The sequence below is a fragment of the Marmota flaviventris genome, chromosome 5 (assembly GCF_047511675.1).
Source record: "Marmota flaviventris isolate mMarFla1 chromosome 5, mMarFla1.hap1, whole genome shotgun sequence".
Classification (NCBI taxonomy): Eukaryota; Metazoa; Chordata; class Mammalia; order Rodentia; family Sciuridae; genus Marmota; species Marmota flaviventris.
The window spans coordinates 3,459,658-3,465,639 of NC_092502.1; the positions used below are offsets into that span (position 1 = coordinate 3,459,658).

Here is a 5,982-nt window from a genome sequence, read left to right on the forward strand (position 1 = left end):
CACAGGTCAGGGGCCAGTGTGGGGTTTGGCAGCTGCTGGATGTGGCTTCTCCAGCTGAGCACTGTGAGTCTGGAAGGTCTCCACAGGGCTTATTCAGGGGCATGGGACCCACTGTGACATGGCCCTGAGCTCACACTTCCTGACCATCGGCCTCCTGTGTATCCCCCTCACTGGGGGACATGGTGAGGTCCCACATTTCAGTTAAGTGCTGCTGTCCCACAGTGCCTGTGAGTTCTGGCAGTGTCCTTGCCCCTCATGCACTCACCCTGGTACAGGTCTGGGTGCCTGTGTAGGAGTCTGTGGGGAAGGTGGACAGCACATGTTTGTCCTGTGAGTCTGTTCTGAAATGACAGGTGTAAGGACTAATAATAAAGAGGAGACAGAGACAAGGTGCAGATGCAGGGAAGATGGCAGAGTGGCTCTTTGTTTGAGGAGTTATTTTTATTCATACTAATAGGTTACATTGGGTCATTAGTACCATAAGCTCGTTATTGTTTAGAGTATCAGTAAGGTTAGATATTCTGCAGTTACAATTCAGTTACAATATGCAATGTTAGGAGCTTTGTGCAGCTCTCCAGAAAGTCCATTGTCTGAAGTTAGTGTTAGGCAGCAGATCCAGGAGCAGCAGAGCTTGGTGAAACATTGTAGTTGTCAAGCAAGCAAGTTCCTTTATTCCCAGGAGCTATGTGGCTGCAATCAAGGTTGAGGCTTGGTGAGGCTCTAACACAGAGGCTTCTCAAGTCATTGCCATACCAGCTAGACTTGGCACATATATTAGCTATATGACTAGATCCTAAGAGAGATCGCAGGGCATTCTAAGGGTGGAAACCAGGTGCCTGTCACCATGAGGGAGTTTGCTCACCAGGGGAACGCTTCCTTGTACATTTCCACAGTTAAAATCCCTACAGACAGGCATCCTCCTCCTCATCCAAGTGCTCTATGCCTGCAGTCTGGATCAGATATAATTTGTTAAGGTCTTCTTCACTGCATTATTAGCATTGATATTGCTAAAGATAAGATCAAGAAATCATCTAGTCTTTATGAAACATACGTATTAAAGAGTTGCTGAAATTTTTTTAAATGTGGGGAAGGAGAACAGAAATTGTAAATGAAATGCACAGCATTTCGTGAAAACACTTGAGTCTATAGGCCTCAAGGGGATGATGGTACTGTGGCAGGAGGTCTAATATGTAAAATGCAGAGAAGAAATGCTTTCTTAAAGTTTCTAAGTCATTGGGTGAAATGAGAATTACCATTTTAAATATCTTTATTTTTTTCTGGAATAAACCCTTCTCAATATGACTTTCCTCACAGCTTCCTTTACCTGTTTGTTTCTGAGACTGTAGATGATAGGATTCAAGAGGGGAGGAACTATAGTGTAAAACACAGAAGGACCAATGTCTGGAGTCCCCTCAGAGGTCACTGATGGCTGTAGACACACGTTAGAGATAGAACTGAGGAAGACGGTCACCACGAGGATGTGGGGGATGCAGGTGGAGAAGGCCTTCCCCTGCTCCTGTGTGGGGAACCTGAGCACAGTAGAAAATATGCGCACATAGGACATGGCGATAAACGAGAACCTGCCACCACAAACCAGCACAGCGGAGATGAGAAGGAAATGCTCGTTGCTGGATGTATCAGAGCAGGAGAGCATCAGCAGGGAGGGGATGTCACAGAAAAACTGAGGGACAATGTTTGAGCCACAGAAATTCAGCACAAACGTGTCACCAGTGTGCACACCTGCGTAGACTAGGCCACTGAGCAGGGAAGCCAGGGTCAGGCGGACACAAAGTTGGAGGTTTATGATAGTTGAAAAATGGAGGGGCTGGCAGATGGCCACATAGCGCTCCTAGGCCATGACCATGAGAAACAGAATCTCCACAAAGGCACAGAAAATGACTAGGAAGATCTGGGTTGCACAGCCAGCCACTGAAATGGCCCTGTGGCCAGTGAGAGAGTTGACACAGGCAGTGGGGACAGTGACGGAAATATAACACATGTCCAAGATGGACAGGTTCCTGAGGAAGAAGTACATGGGTGTGTGCAAGTTCTGGTCAGCAGTGGTGACGGTGACGATGAGAAGGTTCCCTAAGAGGGTGGTCAGGTACATGAATAAGAATAACATGGAGTAGAGGAACCTTAGTTTCCAGCCTTCAGCAAAGCCCATGAGGAGAAACTCGGTCAGCATGGTGGAGTTGGCCATCTTGTGGAGATGCTGTCGACTGGGAGGCAGAGGAAAGAAGACAAGGGGCACACAAAAGTCAACAACCACCTCAGATGTTCTTCCTCCAAGTGTTTACTGCTGTATTAGGTAATCTGTGCATGGAGGGACGGCCACTACTGGCCTCCTGATTGGCTTCACCTCTTCTGAGTAGATTGGACTCAGTGCTCAGGAGGTTCCCTGTCTTCTGTAACACCCAGCACCGAGTCATCATCTCAATGAAGACTGAGTACCCAGTGCATCTGAAATCCCTGTGTTAGAGTAAGGTCACAGTTCCATGAAAGTGTCATTAGGAACTGGCCAGCACCTTTGTGTGGATGTGGACACCCAGCAAGGATGGGCTCAGTGTCCTCCAGCATGGTCTGCCTGTCATCAAGAGACATGTCTCTATTCACTGTCCTGTCCCTATGTGCAGAAATCAGTATTGAGAGTCTCCACACATTCCTAAAGCCTCCCACTGCCCTGACTTGAAGAATGGGTGGTAAGCTGCTGATTTATATGTGATTTTACAATGTTGTTCTATGGAAATCTTTCAATTCTGCAAATTATGACTCAGTGAATGCTTGGAGCAAAGTTGAAGCTGTAACTGAATTTGAAGTCACAGCTCGAGTTGAAGTAAGCCCCCTGTGATCACACCCACTCTCTTTGAAAGCCTCTGCCACACCCACTCTCTTTGGCTGTTTTCCTCATGTTCTGTTGCTTGCCAGATCCTTCCACTCCATGCTCTTACCTCCACAAACTGTAGGAAGCTGCTGTGTGCAGTCAGTTCTGGCTGGGTCTGGTAGATAGGATCTATTACTTTTAGTTTACCCCTTTTATTCATTAACATTGCAAAGGTATTTCAATCCTTTCCTAGTAAGAAGTTCATTAACTGCTGACTCCCCACTTGAGGTACAACCTTGCCTTGCTAAGTCCTGAGAGTGGTGGCATGGCTATTTTCTGTCTGATTTTTCCTTGCTCAAGTTTCGAGTCACATTAACCGGGCTGTCCCTGTGAGGACCATGTGTTTTGCAAACTTTTTCCAGAGTTGTCTGAGATTTGCCTGTGTTTGCACCTGTCTCTATCAATCCATTGTTCCTTTGAAAAATTCCTGTGGTCTACTGTGATTTCTTTTGTATGTTACGATTTTGACTTTATATTAATGTCTTTTATCTTCTTTATAAAATTTACATATATACAACTATGCACATTATTCAAGTTAAAATTAAGCAAAGTGGTTTGACACTAAAACTTTTAAATTCATAGGGACAGCATAAAGAAAGACTTATTCCCCAGGTTTTAGCTTTCACGTTATCTATGAATGTACTCCTGTCCCTGATAGTGCCACTGTGGATTTAGAAATATAGCAATAAAACATGTGATAATTACTCTGCGTGCTTCTATTCTCTTATGATTTCAAGACAACAGTTCTGACTTATTCTTCTAATAAAATCACTTTATTTGCCACCTCACTACAGCTGGGTCATTGGTTGAATTATAAAACACTTACTCTGAGGGTCATGTGTTCTCCTCCTGAAGTAAAGCAGTCTCCCCTGCTGTCTTCTCCAAATCTCTGGCTGAAATCTGGTCTCCCAGGAGTTTCCAGGCAGACAGGCTTTCAGGACATCTCCAGAGGCACACAGACACAGTTTCAGGCTGGTGTGCTCTCTTTATATAAAATGTGACTGTGTCCCTGCAGTCCCCAGAGGTCCTCCGGGAACACAGCACCCACCTCCTGATGATGGGGCTAGCTCACAGTAACTCAGGCAGGCAGTGCTCTCCAGAGTACAGGGGAAAGACCAGTCAACTACAGGGTGGACATGAGGTTGAACTAGTAGACATATTTTACCTGTGCAGGTGTGTGGGGATCATGGAATCAGGCACTGTGAAAATGGGGAACCCAGCAGTCCTCTCTGTGTGGGGGTTCACTGGGGCTTCTGTGTGTGCCTCAGAGACCAAGTCCTGCTTTCTGAGGGGCCCAGATGACTAGCCTGTGCCCTGAGCTTGCTAATCTGTGATGCCCTCCACCATTCCCTCTCTGAATGACAGGATTATGTATTTGTCATGTTCAGATTGGAGAGAGTGACACAGCTCATTGCTTGCATGTCTTTAAGAACTCTGAACATATCACAGTGTCTTACATAAATGGAACTTTGGAAAACCATGAATAAATATAGGCCAGGACATTGTGGAGGACAGGGTTTAGTGCCAGGGCCATTGTGGCTGGATTCACACTTAGACTTGACACCAGCTGAATGGATCTGGATATGTTTTACATTCCTGCCAAATAAATTCACCCCTGTAGGGTGAGCTATCTGGTGGCTTTCAGGTCATTCACTGTGATGCACGTGCACCAGGTCCTGACTCCCCAAAGTCTCCAGCACTGCAAACAGAGCCCCACACCTGTGGGAGGCTGGATCTCCTCCTATCTCCTGCTGAAGCCTGTGATAAATACTAATCTTCCTCTTTTCCTATTTATTTTACTATGTGTATTTAATGACTGTGGTCCTACAGTATGTGAGCTGCTCTTCATCCTCTTTCACATTCCACAGTGTTTTCAAGGGTATGCACTTCGTAGCACGTGCCAAAACCTCATTTCATGAGTGACTCACAGTATTCACACTATTCAAAAGGGGCCACATTTGTTTATCCTTCATGCGCTGCTGGACACAGGGGCTGTTTGGGCCTTAGTCTGCTGTGCACCATGCTGCTCGGCAGATCCTTGCCCTATTTGAGTGTCTCCTCCTTCCCTCCTTTCTTCTTCCATACCCCTGTGCTTCCTTCCTTCCTTCCTCCTTATTCCTAGTATTATAAGAGGGACTTGAGATGCCAAAGGTGTAGAATGTGTATTTGAAAAGCATCCAAAAACTTATGGAAGGGCACACCTCTCAGCTTTTGATTGTCTGGGGATATCTTTATCTCTCATTTCTAAGAAACGGCACATTCTGGGTGCAGAGTTCTCATTGGGAAGTTTCATTTCTTCAGTAATGAGAACATCTCATCCCACTGTCCCCTGCCCTATAAGCCCTCTGCTGGGAAGTCTGCTGTCCGATGCATTGTGATGCCCATGTGGGATGGACTGATTTTTCTCTTGCAACCTTCAGAATCTTCTCTCAACCCTTCAATTTTTGAGAGCTTGATTAAAACTTCCTTGGGGTGGACTGGCTGGGAGGAGTGTCCTGATGCTGACTTTCAACTTCCTCTCCTGGAATGTTTGTCTCCTTCTCTATATGTTTTTTTTCTTGCTTCATATTTGCATAAAATTCATTTTTTAAACTCATTTTCTTTCATGCTTTTGGCTTGAAAATGCTCCCATTTCAATTTATTGAAATTGAATGTCAACATGATGGCAGTGTTGGAGATCTGGTCTTTTTAGGAAAAAAGAAAGCATTGGAGACGTTAGGACTCACTTAAGTGGAAGAGTAATGCAGCATGGAAAAAAAAAAAGTTCTGCAAAAACCTTCCCCAAACCCATCAGAAGAACATTTTGAATTTGTCCTCATCACCTCATCCCTTAAGTTAGCACTGAACAGGATGGAGATGAAACTCCTTGGCTTGCATAATCCTCTTGCAGAGAAAAGAAGAGTGGGGGTTCAGCAGCGTTCCCTGCATTTCAGGACCCTGCCCAAGCATCCAGCTCCAACCCCCACCTCTGTCTGGGTAGACCCATGTGAGGGAGGTGTTTGGAGTCAGTTGGGAAATAAGAAAGGGGGTTGGGACTTCTCAGTATCACCCATGTGACTGGAGTCACCACATGCCCCTAGTCCCCTACTAGGCACGAG

At 45.6% G+C, this 5,982-nt stretch overlaps 1 pseudogene; it reads right to left on the reverse strand.

The window, feature by feature from the left end:
- Positions 1-1,267: 1,267 nt before the first annotated feature.
- LOC139705616 (olfactory receptor 14C36-like) lies at positions 1,268-2,203 on the reverse strand (annotated as a pseudogene).
- Positions 2,204-5,982: the final 3,779 nt, after the last annotated feature.